This window comes from Arachis hypogaea, chromosome 20 (genome assembly GCF_003086295.3).
Source record: "Arachis hypogaea cultivar Tifrunner chromosome 20, arahy.Tifrunner.gnm2.J5K5, whole genome shotgun sequence".
NCBI classification, from domain to species: Eukaryota; Viridiplantae; Streptophyta; class Magnoliopsida; order Fabales; family Fabaceae; genus Arachis; species Arachis hypogaea.
Genome location: NC_092055.1, coordinates 94,986,283 through 94,999,401, shown reverse-complemented (window position 1 = coordinate 94,999,401; position 13,119 = coordinate 94,986,283). Strand labels below are relative to the sequence as shown.

Below are 13,119 nucleotides of genomic sequence, written 5' to 3'. Positions count from 1 at the left end.
CAGGGTGTGATTTTTCTTCTGCTGTTTTTGATTCCGTTCTCAATTTTTTTTTATTTATTTTGTGACTTCACATGATCATGTACCTATAAAGACATATAACTAATAAAAATATAATTAAATAAAAATTGGGTTGCCTCCCAAAAAGCGCTTCTTTAATGTCAATAGCTTGACAGTGGGCTCTCATGGAGCCTCACAGATGTTCAGAGTATTGTTGAGACTTCCCAACACCAAACTTAGAGTTTGGATATGGGAGTTCAACACCAAACTTAAAGTTTGGTTGTGGCCTCCCAACACCAAACTTAGAGTTTGACTGTGGGGGCTCTGGTTGACTCTGTTTTGAGAAAAGCTTTTTATGCTTCCTCTCCATGTTTACAGAAGGATGACCTCAAGTTTTAAACACAAGGGAGTCCTCATTCAATTGAAGGACTAGTTCACCTCTGTCAACATCAATCACAGCTCTTGCTGTGGCTAGGAAGGGTCTTCCAAGGATGATGGATTCATCCTCATTCTTCCCAGTATCTAGGACTATGAAATCAGCAGGGATGTAAAGGCCTTCAACCTTTACTAACACGTCCTCTACTTGTCCATAAGCCTGTTTTCTTGAATTGTCTGCCATCTCTAATGAGATTTTAGTAGCTTGCACCCCAAAGATTCCCAGTTTCTCTATTACAGAGAGAGGCATGAGGTTTATCCCTGAACCAAGGTCACACAGAGCCTTGTCAAAGATCATGGTGCCTATAGTACAAGGTATTAGGAACTTTCCAGGATCCTGTTTCTTCTGAGGCAATGTCAGTTGATCCAGATCACTTAGTTCATTGGTGAACAAGGGAGGTTCATCTTTCCAAGTCTCAATACCAAATAATTTGGCATTCAGCTTCATGATTGCACCAAGGTACTTGGTAACTTGCTCTTCAGTAACATCCTCATTCTCTTCAGAAGAGGAATACTCATCAGAGCTCATGAATGGTATAAGGAGGTTCAATGGAATCTCTATTGTCTCTAGATGAGTCTCAGATTCTTTTGGTTTCTTAGAGGAAAACTCCTTGTTGATCACTGGACGTCCCAGGAGGTCTTCCTCCTTGGGATTCACGTCCTTCCCTTCCTCCTTGGATTCGGCCATGATGGTCAATTCAATGGCCTTGCATTCTCCTTTTGGATTTTCTTATGTATTGCTTGGGAGAGTACTAGGAGGGTTTTCAGTGATCCTTTTACTCAGCTGGCCCACTTGTGCTTCCAAATTTCTAATGGAAGACCTTGTTTCATTCATGAAACTCACAGTGGCCTTAGATAGATCAGAGACTAAGTTTGCTAAATTAGAAGTATTTTGTTCAGAGTTCTCTGTCTGTTGCTGAGTGGATGATGGAAAAGGCTTGTTATTGCTAAACCTATTTCTTCCACCATTATTAAAGCCTTGTTGAGGCTTTTGTTGATCCTTCCATGAGAGATTTGGGTGATTTCTCCATGAGGGATTATAAGTGTTTCCATAGGGTTCACCCATATAATTTACCTCTGCTATTGCAGGGTTCTTAGGACAATAAGCTTCTTCTTCAGAAGATGCCTCTTGAGTACTGTTGGATGCAGCTTGCATTCCAGTCAGACTCTGAGAAATCATATTGACTTGTTGAGTCAATATTTTGTTCTGAGCCAATATGGCATTCAGAGTATCAATTTCAAGAACTCCTTTCTTCATAGGCGTCCCATTACTCATAGGATTCCTCTCAGAAGTGTACATGAACTGGTTATTAGCAACCATATCAATGAGTTCTTGAGCTTCTGCAGGCGTTTTCTTTAGGTGAATGGATCCACCTGCAGAAGTATCCAATGACATTTTAGCTAATTCAGACAGACCATCATATAATATATCCAGGATGGTCCATTCTGAAAGCATGTCAGAAGGACACTTTTTGGTCAGTTCCTTGTATCTCTCCCAAGCTTCATAGAGGGATTCACCTTCTTTCTGTCTGAAGGTTTGAACATCCACTCTAAGCTTACTAAGCTTTTGAGGAGGAAAGAACTTGGCTAAGAAAGCCTTGACCAGCTTATCCCAAGAGTTCAGGCTATCTTTGGGTTGAGAGTCTAACCACACTCTAGCTCTGTCTCTTACAGCAAAAGGGAAAAGCATGAGCCTGTAGACTTCAGGATCTACTCCATTAGTCTTAACAGTATCACAGATCTGCAAGAATTCAGTTAAGAACTGAAAGGGATCTTCAGATTGAAGTCCATGAAACTTGCAGTTTTGCTGCATCAGAGAAACTAGCTGAGGTTTCAGCTCAAAATTGTTTGCTCCAATGGTAGGGATGGAGATGCTTCTTCCATGTAAATTGGAATTAGGTACAGTAAAGTCACCCAGCATCCTCCTTGCATTATTATTATTTTCGGCTGCCATGTCCTCTTCTTGTTCGAAAATTTCTGAAAGGTGCTTGCTGGCTTGTTGTAATTTAGCTTCTTTTAGTTTCCTCTTCAGAGTCCTTTCAGGTTCTGGATCTGCTTCGATCAACAAGAATTTTCTTGTCCTTGCTCCTGCTCATATGAAAAAGAGGGAACAGAAAAATAATAATAATAGGGATTCTTTTTGCCCAAGTATAGAGGTTCCCCTGTGTGAGTAGAAGAAGAAAAGAATGTAATGTAAAGAAAGAAACACAAGGGTGAGGAGAGCAGAGATGTGAGATGAAGTGTTAGTAGATGAATAAATAAATAGAAGGAGATGAGAGAGAAAGAGAATTTTCGAAAATTATTTTTGAAAAATGGTTAGTGATTTTCGAAAATAGTTTTTGAAAAAGGTTAGTAATTTTCAAAAATTAAGAATAAAATTAAAATAAAAAATTAAAATAATTAGTTAATTAAAAAGAAATTTTGGAAAAAGAGGGAAGGGATTTTCGAAAATTAGAGAGAGAGTTAGTTAGGTAGTTTTAAAAAAGATAAGAAACAAACAAAAAGTTAGTTAGTTAGTTGAAACAAATTTGAAAATCAATTTTGAAAAATAAGAAGATAAGAAGTTAGAAAAGATATTTTAAAATCAAATTTTTTTGAAAAAGATATGATTTTGAAAAAGATAAGATAAAAAGATATTTTTGAAAAGATATGATTGAAATTAGTTTTGAAAAAGATTTGATTTTTTTTTTAAATCACAATTAATGACTTGATTCATAAGAAATCACAAGATATGATTTTAGAACTTAAAGTTTGAATCTTTCTTAACAAGCAAGTAACAAACTTGAAATTTTTGAATCAAAACATTAATTGATGATGTTATTTTCGAAAATTAGGAGATAAAGATAAGAAAAATGAAAAAGATTTGATTTTTGAAAAAGATTTTGAAAAAGATAAGATTTTTAAATTGAAAATTTGATTTGACTCATAAGAAACAACTAGATTTAAAAATTTTTGAAAAAGTCAAATCTAATTTTCGAAATTTTAAGAGAGAAAAAGGGGAAAAGATTTTTTTGATTTTTGAATTTTGAATGATGAGAGAGAAAAACATAAAAATGATGCAATGCATGAAAATTTTGGGATCAAAGTATGTGATGAATGCAAGAACACTATGAATGTCAAGATGAACACCAAGAACACTTTGAATGTCAAGATGAACATCAAGAGCTTATTTTTGAAAATTTTATATGCAAAGAAAACATGCAAGACATCAAACTTAGAAATCTTTCATGTTCAGACACTATGAATGCAAAAATGCATATGAAAAACAACAAAAGATACAAAACAAGAAAACATCAAGATCAAACAAGAAGACTTACCAAGAACAACTTGAAGATCATGAAGAACACTATGAATGCATGAATTTTTTTCGAAAAATGCAAGATGAACATGCAATTGACACCAAACTTAAAAATTGACTCATGACTCAAACAAGAAACACAAAATATTTTTTATTTTTTTGATTTTATGATTTTTTTTTTGGATTTTTCGAAAATTATTTGTGAAAAAGAAAAATAAGGATTCCAAAATTTTTAATATGAATTCTAGGAATCTTGCACTCTTATTCTAAAGCTCCAATCTGAGGGTTAGACATGGCTTAATAGCCAGCCAAGCTTTAGTATGTAACTTAGACATGCCACGGCTGACATCCCAATTGACTTGCCTCTATGCTGATGGTTGGAAGCCCCTATCCAAAAGAATTAGACATGGCTTTACAGCCAGCCAGGCTTCAACATGCTTCATGAAACTCTAGAATTCATTCTTAAAAATTCTGAAGAAAAATATATTTTTGAAAACATTTATATTTTTTTTTCGAAAACAAAGGAGAAATTTTTGAAAGAATTTTGAAAAATTTTTGAAAATAACACAAAAAGAAAATTACCTAATCTGAGCAACAAGATGAACCGTCAGTTGTCTAAACTCGAACAATCCCCGGCAACGGCGCCAAAAAACTCTGTACGCACGTCTTAATAAATTGTTTTTCAATCACAACTTCGATACAACTAACCAGCAAGTGCACTGGGTCGTCCAAGTAATAAACCTTACATGAGTAAGGGTCGATCCCACGGAGATTGTTGGTATGAAGCAAGCTATGGTCATCTTGTAAATCTCAGTCAGGCGGATGATAATTGATTATGGAGTTTTCGAAGATAAATAATAAATAAACAGAAAATAAAGATAGAAATACTTATGTATATCATTGGTGAGAATTTCAGATAAGTGTATGGAGATGCGTTCATTCCACTGAACTTCTGCTTTCCTGCTGTCTTCATCCAATCAGTCTTACTCCTTTCTATGGCTGGCTTTATGTAAGGACATCACCATTGTTAATGGCTAGTTTTCATCCTCTCTGGAAAATGGTCTGATGCGCTGTCACTGCATGGCTAATCATCTGGAGGCATCACCGTGGTCAATGGCTGCATCCTATCCTCTTGTGAAAATGGTCCAAATGCTCTGTCACAGCACGGCTAATCATCTGAGGTTCTCGATCATACTGGAATAGGATTCACCCTCCTTTTGCGTCTGTCACTATGCCCAGCACTCGCGAGTTTGAAGTTCGTCACAGTCATTCAATCCCAGAGTCCTACTCGGAATACCATAGACAAGGTTTAGACTTTCCGGACTCTCATAAATGCCGCCATCAATCTAGCTTATACCACGAAGATTCTGATTAAGAGATCCAAGAGATACTCATTCAATCTAAGGTAGAACGGAAGTGGTTGTCAGGCACGCGTTCGTAGGGGAATGATGATGATTGTCACGTTCATCACATTCATGTTGAAGTGCGAATGAATATCTTAGAAGCGGAATAAGTTGAATTGAATAGAAGAACAGTAGTACTTTGCATTAATCTTTGAGGAACAACAGAGCTCCACACCTTAATCTATGGAGTGTAGAAACTCTACCGTTGAAAATACATAAGTGAAAGGTTCAGGCATGGCCGAATGGCCAGCCCCCTAAACGTGATCAATAGTCTCCTAAGATGAACAATTGATTAAAACTGAGACCAAAGATTTTAAATACAATAGTAAAAAGTCCTATTTATACTAAACTAGTTACTAGGGTTTACAGAAGTAAGTAATTGATGCATAAATCCACTTCCGGGGCCCACTTGGTGTGTGCTTGGGCTGAGCTTGATTGTTACATGTGCAGAGGCTCTTTCTGGAGTTGAACGCCAGGTTGTAACGTATTTCTGGAGTTGAACGCCAGGTTGTAACGTATTTCTGGCGTTCAACTCTGGTTTGTGACGTGTTTCTGGCGTTTAACTCCAGACAGTAGCGTAGAACTGGCGTTCAAAGCCCTTTTACGTCGTCTAAACTCAGTCAAAGTATGGACTATTATACATTGCTGGAAAGCCCTGGATGTCTACTGTCCAACACAATTGGAAGCGCGCCATTTTGAGTTCTGTAGCTCCAAAAAATCCACTTTGAGTGCAGGTAGGTCAGAATCCAACAGCATCAGCAGTCCTTCTTCAACCTCTGAATCTGATTTTTGCTCAAGTCCCTCAATTTCAGCCAGAAAATACCTGAAATCACAGAAAAATACACAAACTCATAGTAAAGTCCAGAAATATGAATTTAACATAAAAACTAATAAAAACATCCCTAAAAGTAAATAGATTCTACTAAAAACATACTAAAAACAATGCCAAAAAGCGTATAAATTATCCGCTCATCACGCTCCAAGAAGGGCCTTAAGTTGATGATCCATTTCCAAGAGAGCAAAGTGGTGTGGGCCTATGAAGCTCATTGATGATATTGTTATCCACTTAAATTTCCCTTGGATTGGAGTTATTCTCTTGGACTCTTGCACGATTGCTTCCACTTCTTTGGTGACAACCTCTTCCTCACCACCCATATCTCTCTCAAACTCAAAAGGGGAAGGTTCCTTAAGATTATTGAGGGGGTTGACCAAGGTGGACAAAAAATTATTGATGATGAAATCCACTTCTTGATCAAACTCCCTTAATTCTTCGTTTACCTCTTCCGGTTTATTATTTTACCTTTCTCCTCTTGCGGCTCTAGCTTTAGCTCTACTCCTTCTACCTTAGACTCCATGTTCTCCTTCTCACTACACTCCTTGGTTGATCTTCCACATCCCTCAAGGGAGATGTCTTGATTGCTTGAGCGTAGCAAGGTTAAGCAGTTCACCGCTTCGGCTATGGTAGCCATAAACTTCCCTTGCTTCTTTCGGAACCCTTCTTGCTCTTAGCCCTCCTGACATGTTCTCCAAGTGGACCCAACTGGATATTTTTTATGAAGGCTTAGGAGAGATGTCAAAGATGAGCTTAGATACCTCTGCAGGCGGTTCATTGCACAAGAAGAAGACACCAGAGGAGACTATTGAGCTGATTGAATTAGTTGTAAGCAACCAATATCTCTACTCATCTAACAGGAATCCTGTGAACTCTGAAACCTCTCAAAAGAGAGGTGTGTTGGAAGTAGAAGCTGTTAATGCTCTTCTTGCTCAGAACAAGCTTATGTCTCAGCAAATAAATCTACTTACTCAACAGATGGGTGGCATGCAAGTCTCAGCTATTAACACCCAAAATCCACCACAAGAAGTCTCCTATGACATGGCAGGTAACTTTATGAAAAATGATAATTATGATTATGCTCAACCTTCTTCTGAACAGGTGAATTACATGGGGAGTAGTCCTAGAAATCCCAACAATGATCCATATTCTAAGACATACAACCAGGGATGGAGGAATCACCCAAATTTTGGATGGAGAGACCAACCTCAGAGACCTCAGAACGTCAACAATAGTTCTCAGGGTGGTTTCCAGCAGAACAATGATTTGGAAGTAATATTGACATGTTTTAGACAGGAAACCAGAGCATCCATCAAGAACCTGGAAATTCAAATGGGTCAATTAGCCACAAAGGTCAATGAAATTGATCAGGGGTGCAAGAAAAAAATAAAAAGTTACAGAGAGTTGCGCTGGAGTGGCGCCAGAATGGAGCCTTTCACACAAACGATCCCACGCGATTGCGTACCTCACGATTTCGCGTCGTTTGTGATTTTCGTCATTCACGCGGTCGCGGTCGCGTCACCGACGTGATCGCGTGACCTGCAAATTCGACGTAAAAGAGCGTTTGGGCAGAGAGTTGAGCCAGCTTGGGGCAAGAAGTGTGCTAAAAGCACAAATTTGGTCACGCGGACGTGTGACTGACGCGTTCGCGTCAGTAGCATATATGGCCATCCACGCGAACGCGTGCCTGACGCTATCGCGTCATTATGAAGAATGCGCGACGTACGCGATCGCGTGCTGCACGCGAACGCGTCGCTTGCGCCGCCCAGTTTTCTTTCTCTCTCTCTCCCAATCCTAATTCTCTCTTATTTTCTTATCCTTTTATTTTTTTTCTTTCATTTTAATATTTGTCTCCTCTATTTTCAGTTCTTATTTGCTTGAGGACAAGCAAACCTTTAAGTTTGGTGTTGACGCTGCGCTTATAGGTTTTCTAGTACAAAAGGGAGGTGAATCATCTTCGCGAAGGAGCACAACCTGAAGAATAAAGCGATCGCTAGGATAATTAAGGTGGTTGAGTTCCTTTTATTTTTTATTCCTCCCTCTTTATCTATGTTATGTTCCGGTTTCCTATTATTTTGCTTTGTTTGTTGCATGATCCTTTATTAGTTAGAATCCTAGGACTAGTTTAGTTTTCTTTTAATTGCTTTAATGACTGAAAAGATGTTTCATGTACCACTCACTGAACTTGAATCTAAAAAGAAAAGAAAAGGAAGTGATGTGTTGCATGAGAAATTGAGTTAATTTTAAGAATAGTCTGATTTACTGAGATGTGGTGGTATTTTTTTTCTGTGATTCTAAATGCATGCGTGAACAGTGCATAATTTTGGTAGTGAAGCTTATGAATGTTAAAATTGTTGGCTCTTGAAAGAATGATGAAAAGGAAAAATGTTATTGATAATCTGAAAAATCATAAAATTGATTCTTGAAGCAAGAAAAAGCAGTGAAAAACACAAAGCTTGCGGGAAAAAAAAGGATCCAAGACTTTGAGCATTAATGGATAGGAGGGCCCTTAGGAATAAAATCCTGGCCTAAGCGGTTAAATCAAGCTGTCCCTAACCATGTGCTTGTGGCGTGAAGGTGTCAAGTGAAAAGCTTGAGACTGAACGGTTAAAGTCGTGATCCAAAGCAAAAAGAGTGTGCTTAAGAACTCTGGGCACCTCTAACTGGGGACTCTAGCAAAGCTGAGTCACAATCTGAAAAGGTTCACCCAGTTATGTGTCTGTGACATTTATGTATCCGGTGGTAATACTGGAAAACAAAATGCTTAGGGTCACAGCCAAGACTCATAAAGTAGCTGTGTTCAAGAATCAACATACTGAACTAGGAGAGTCAATAACACTATCTGAATTCTGAGTTCCTATGGATGCCAATCATTCTGAACTTCAAAGGATAAAGTGAGATGCCAAAACTGTTCAGGATTGCAGTTGTAAACCCCACTATAAGAGAAGACATGGGCTTAATCGAACTTTCATTCTCATGCAAATTCACATCCTAAGCTTATATTAGTTTTGGTTGCTTGAGGACAAGCAACAGTTTAAGTTTGGTGTTGTGATGCGTGAGCATCTTGTCTATCTTTTCCTAGTGAATTTGCATCTAAATTGTTGAATTTAATTAACAATTAATTATATTTTAGCCACTATGGATGCTATTTTGAGTTTTGTACAATACTGTTTATTTTAGGTAGCATTTGGCGGAATTTGATGGAGTTTCTGCAGAGAAAGAGAAGAAGCCAAGGAGATGATCAGTGAATACCGACGCGGACGCATGGCTCACGTGACCGCGCGGAATGGAGGAAATCACAATGACGCGATCGCGTGCCTGACGCGAACGCGTGGACTGGAATCTGCACAAATGACGCGAACGCGTGGACGAAGCGGATGCGTCACATGTGCCATGTGCAGAAAATGCAGAAAAATGCTGGGGGCGATTTCTGGGCTATTTTAACTCAATTTTTAGCCCAGAAAACACATATTAGAAGCTGCAGAATGGACAGAACAAGTGGTCTCCACCCATCAACTGAAGATCTGTTAATTAATTCAAATTTAAATTCAAATCTTAAATTAGGAAAAGATATTATTTTAAGTTTAATTTTAAATATTAGATTTTAAATTTATTAGGATTAGTTATAAAAAGGAATCTGATGCCATCAGATTGGAACTCAGTACATTTTTACCTGAATCCTTATTTTCTCTTTTCCATGAGCAACTAAACCTCCATTGTTAAGGTTAGGAGCTCTGTCTATTTCTATGGATTAATTTTATTGCTTTTACTATTTTAATTTATGTATGGATTTATAATTTAAAAATTGTTTTCGCTCTTTATTTTATGAATCTGGGTGGAACGGAAGTATGACCTTCTTTCTATTTGAGTTCTTGTAAAACTTGGAAAAGCTCTTTACCTGAACAACAGCTTGAAAACTATTTCTCCTAAATTTTAATTATCTGAATTTAATAGGATACGTGACATATAATCTTTTTACCTCTTGGATAATTAGAGTTTTTGTGGCATATAAACTAGAAATTGATTATCACCCTCTAATTGGAATTAATTGACCAAGGAATTGGCAGTTAATGAATTTTAGAGGAGACTAGGAAGGTCTAAGGAATTAGGGTCTAGTCACATACAGTTTGCCATAAATTAAATCATGCATAATTAAATTAGTTAGTAAGAAAATTTAATCCGGAAAAATAGATAACTCTGAAACCTTAACTATTTTCTCCATATTTTCTTCCCAATTTATTTACTTGCCTTTTTTCAATATTTTTTATATTGTTTAATGTCTTTTATATTGCATCTCAATACTATTTTCTATTTGTCTAACTAATTCTATCAAACGCTATTGTTGCTTAATCCATCAATCCTCGTGGGATCGACCCTTACTCACGTAAGGTATTACTTGGTACGACCCGGTGCACTTGCCGGTAAGTAAGTGTGGTTGTAAATTACCGCACCAAGTTTTTGGCGCCGTTGCCGGGGTTTTCTAGCCTTAAGCAGAAAAACAAATTAAAAATCCCAAGTGAATCTTTGGTTAGCTTAAGATAGAAATTGTGTATCAACTAAAGTGTGGGAACATTGGGTAATAAGGGAATGTATTTTAATTTATTTGAATATTGGGAATTTGGGAACCTACTCATGAAAAGAAAAACCAAATTAGAAAATAATGAAGAATCTATGTGCATTGATACGTTATGTTTGCTTTTATGAATTAAAAAAATATAAAAATAAAAAAAAATAAAAAAATAAAAAATAATAAAATAATAACAATTATATATATATATATAAAATAAATAAGGGACAAAAACTACCCCAATGTTAATGTTAATCAATGCACATGTGATAAATTAAAAAGAAAATTTTGGTACATGAGTATGGGAATCATACAAAAGTGGGAATTATAGGTAGCTAGGTATGATTTTAAACTTGTATAAAGTATGTATATGTTAGGTGAGATCTTAGACTAATCAAAGATTCACTTTGTTAGCTCATTTAGCCTTACATATATATATATATATATATATATATATATATATATATATATATATATATATATATATATATATATATATATATATATATATATATACATCCTTACCTTTACCTTAGCCCCATTACAACCTTGAAAAGACCTCATGATGTTTGCATTGGTATATTAACTGTTGTTGATTGGTTAGGAGAAGAACAAAAGTTAGAAAGCATGATTAGAGAAGGATAGAGTGATCACCCTATACACTAGAGATTAGAGCGTACATACATTATCAGTGAGCGTTCAATACTTGAATTTTTATGTTCCCTGCTTTCATGAGCCATCTTCTTGCACTTTTATCCATTTTATTGTATAATGATAGAATTAATGGAATTTGATTTGTAATTGTTTTGAAGAGCTTATTTACTTTTGATCAAGTAAGAAAGAACCATATAGTTGCATTTATTTATATATATAGGTTTGCATTGCATTTCATGAGTTTCTACATGTTCATACTTATTTCCTTATCTCCTTCAATTAAGCATGAGGACATGCTAATGTTTAAGTGTGGGGAGGTTGATAAACCACTATTTTATGGTTTATATTGTGTTTAATTATGTGGTTTTATCATGATCCTTACCCACTTATTCATTAAATTAGCATGCATATTAGATTTCTTTCCAGAATTTATTACATGTTTGAAAACTGCTTTCTAGAGACTTTAATTATTTAATTTTAATTCTCCTTTATTCCATTCGATTGAGTGTTTCAGACTTTACAGGGCATAAATGAGTTGGAGATTGGAAAGGAAGCTAGCAAAAATGGAAGGAACACAAGAATTTGAGGAGATAACCAGCGAGAAGTGACGCGGTCGCATGGCTCACGCGACCGCGCGAAGGAGAGCAAATCGCAGTAACGCGGCCGCATGGCTCACGCGGCCGCGCGGATTGGAAAAGCTCAGGCGATGCGGTAGCGTGGACGACGCAAACGCGTGGCGAGGAAAAGCGCAAGTGACGCGTCCGCATGGATGACGCGATCGCGTGACATGTGCGATCTACATAATCTGCAGAATTCGCTGGGGGCGATTTTGGACCCTATTTCGACCCAGTTCTCGGCCCGGAACAGCAGACTAGAGTGGATTGGAATTTGCACAAATGACGCGAACGCGTGGACGACGCGGACGTGTCACATGCGCCACGTGCAGAAAATGCAGAAAAACGCTGGGGGCGATTTCTGGGCTGTTTTAACTCAATTTTCAGCCCAGAAAAGATAGATTAGAAGCTGCAGAATGGACAGAACAAGTGGTCCCCACCCATCAACTGAAGATCTGTTAATTAATTCAAATCTTAAATTAGGAAAAGATATTATTTTAAGTTTAATTTTAAATATTAGATTTTAAATTTATTAGGATTAGTTATAAAAAGGAATCTGATGCCATCAGATTGGAACTCAGTACATTTTTACCTGAATCCTTATTTTCTCTTTTCCATGAGCAACTAAACCTCCATTGTTAAGGTTAGGAGCTCTGTCTATTTCTATGGATTAATTTTATTGCTTTTACTATTTTAATTTATGTATGGATTTATAATTTAAAAATTATTTTCGCTCTTTATTTTATGAATCTGGGTGGAATGGAAGTATGACCCTCTTTCTATTTGAGTTCTTGTAAAACTTGGAAAAGCTCTTTACCTGAACAACAGCTTGAAAACTATTTCTCCTAAATTTTAATTATTTGAATTTAATAGGATACGTGACATATAATCTTTTTACCTCTTGGATAATTAGATTTTTTGTGGCATATAAACTAGAAATTGATTATCACCCTCTAATTGGAATTAATTGACCAAGGAATTGGCAGTTAATGAATTTTAGAGGAGACTAGGAAGGTCTAAAGAATTAGGGTCTAGTCACATACAGTTTGCCATAAATTAAATCCTACATAATTAAATTAGTTAGTAAGAAAATTTAATCCGGAAAAATAGATAACTCTGAAACTGATGAGCGGATAATTTGTACGCTTTTTGGCATTGTTTTTAGTATGTTTTTAGTAGGATCTAGTTACTTTTAGGGATGTTTTCATTAGTTTTTATGTTAAATTCACATTTCTGGACTTTACTATGAGTTTGTGTATTTTTCTGTGATTTCAGGTATTTTCTGGCTGAAATTGAGGGACTTGAGCAAAAATCAGATT

General features: G+C 36.5%; 1 non-coding gene across 1 annotated transcript; it reads left to right on the top strand.

Annotated features, from left to right (window-relative positions):
- Positions 1 to 1,882: 1,882 nt before the first annotated feature.
- Positions 1,883 to 1,990, top strand: LOC112788440 (small nucleolar RNA R71). The gene has a single exon (XR_003195803.1). It is a non-coding gene; the product is annotated as a small nucleolar RNA R71 (small nucleolar RNA).
- The last annotated feature ends 11,129 nt before the right edge of the window (positions 1,991 to 13,119 follow it).